Genomic DNA, 2,500 nt, shown 5'->3' with positions numbered 1-2,500 from the left:
GTGCTTCATGATCATTGAACCGCATGCTGTGAGGCAGCGGAGGCGGCACCTTGGACTTGTGACTTGCACTTGACTTGAGACTCGCCCTCAAAAGACTTGAGACTCGACTCGCACTCGACTTTTTTGACGTATATTAGCATGTCCATTAATGTCATCTAATCAATGCTGATGCTGTGTGTTAATAGATAGAGGAGTGAGGAACCCTCAGTCTTAGTGCTCTAAACCAGTGGTCCCCAACCACCGGGCCGCGGACCGGTACCAGGCCGCAATGCATTTGGTACTGGGCCGTGAGCCCGGTCCCAAAAAAAAAGAAAAGGAAAAAGAAAATGTGTGTTTTTTTTTTTACATATAGGCTATAATATTATAGGCTGTGTGTGGTAGTTGAAACATAGTTTCAAGTTGACGTTTATTTATGTTTGTAGTTGAAACAAAAACATAAATACTGTAGGCTACATACAGTACAACACAAAAGGCTGTTATTTACCCTTTGTCCCCACCTGGTGAGTAAATATATACGTATGTAACTAAAACCATTAAAATTGACAACCGGTCTGCAACTTTTTTTCCATGTATCTACCGGTCCTTGGCACAAAAAAGGTTGGGAACCCCTGCTCTAAACAGACATCCAGCAGATGATACAACGCTCATCCATAAGAGACTTGAGACTTGACTTGGACTCTAGCTCAAAGACTTGAGACTTGACTTGGACTCTAGCTCAAAGACTTGAGACTTGACTTGGACTCTATAGCTCAAAGACTTGAGACTTGACTTGGACTCTATAGCTCAAAGACTTGAGACTTGACTTGGACTCTATAGCTCAAAGACTTGAGACTTGACTTGGACTCTATAGCTCAAAGACTTGAGACTTGACTTGGACTCTAGCTCAAAGACTTGAGACTTGACTTGGACTCTATAGCTCAAAGACTTGAGACTTGACTTGGACTCTATAGCTCAAAGACTTGAGACTTGACTTGGACTCTATAGCTCAAAGACTTGAGACTTGACTTGGACTCTAGCTCAAAGACTTGAGACTTGACTTGGACTCTATAGCTCAAAGACTTGAGACTTGACTTGGACTCTAGCTCAAAGACTTGAGACTTGACTTGGACTCTATAGCTCAAAGACTTGAGACTTGACTTGGACTCTATAGCTCAAAGACTTGAGACTTGCAAAAAATGACTTGTGAGCATCTCTGCTCTGCGGTCCTCTATTCCCTCTGTCTGTATCTGTGTTTAGTGTTCTGTCTCTGTCTCTACTCTTCTGAGCTCTCTGCCTGTTGTCGTGCAGAACTTTGAACTGGATCTGGGTCTTTCTTTCTCTTCAGTGTTTTCCGTCAGATGGCTGTCTGCTGTTTTTAAGCTCTGCATTTCATTGGCTTTATGAGACCAATAGTGAATTCCTGAAAGCCTCGTGTCTCACAGTCTCTTCACCTCCAAACACTCTCTCAACCTAACTGCCTGGCAAGCGCTGGCCCTGGCCCTTGCCCCTGGCCCTGCTCTTGGCCCTGGCCCTGGCCCTGCTCCTGGCCCTGGCCCTGCTCCTGCTCCTGGCCCTGCTCCTGGCCCTGCTCCTGGCCCTGGCCCTGCTCCTGGCCCTGGCCCTGCTCCTGGCCCTGGCCCTGCTCCTGGCCCTGGCTCTGCTCCTGGCCCTGGTCCTGCTCCTGGCCCTGGTCCTGCTCCTGGCCCTGGCACACCTTTTACTCTCTGGCTTGTGAAACCTGCACGACTAATTATGAGGTGCTAATTGCTGAGTGTGGAGCTGACGAGTGCTGTCTTCCACAGCGAGCCATGTGTTTTCATGTCAGAGGTTCACTGTGGTTCACTGACGCAGCAGAAACACAACAGAAGGACTTTTATAGGATTTTTGCCGCAAAGCAGAAATGAGATAAGCAGATACAGTATTTTCCTCTTGAAAAATATGAGGATTTGATGAAGTGGAAAGTAAAAAAACTGAGGATTGAACTAAACACTGTAGGAAGTGGTGCTGCTATCCCAACCTCAGCGTGTGACGCGGTTGTGGAGATGTAGAAGAAGAAAGCACCGGGAAAAGACAGATGTGTTGAGTTGTTAACAGAGTTTAATGGTTGTACTGTTGATCATGCTTTTGTTGGAGTAGGATAAGCCTCACACTGTAGGAAGGAGTTGAGCAAAGAGGGGTGTGTGTGTGTGTGTGTGTGTGTGTGTGTGTGTGTGTGTGTGTGTGTGTGTGTGTGTGTGTGTGTGTGTGTGTGTGTGTGTGTGTGTGTGTGTGTGTGTGTGTGGCATGAGCAGGGGTAGACAGTAACAAAGTAAATTTACTTGAGTACTGTACTTAAGTATTTTTTTAAGTATCGTATTTGACTCGAGTATACTTTTTTTTTTAAACACTAGGCATCTCGCGCTCGATTCCTAGGCTCGCCCAGCTGGCCCAGCAGCTCAGCTGCACGGCCTCGCCTGCAGCATGGCTGCTGCGTGGCCTCACCCACTCTATTGGCACGCGCAGCGCACAATTGCTCAACTTT

Source organism: Poromitra crassiceps (assembly GCF_964638095.1).
Source record: "Poromitra crassiceps genome assembly, chromosome: 8".
Classification (NCBI taxonomy): Eukaryota; Metazoa; Chordata; class Actinopteri; order Beryciformes; family Melamphaidae; genus Poromitra; species Poromitra crassiceps.
The sequence above is the reverse complement of the archived record's forward strand: the minus strand, read 5'-3'. Positions refer to the sequence as shown.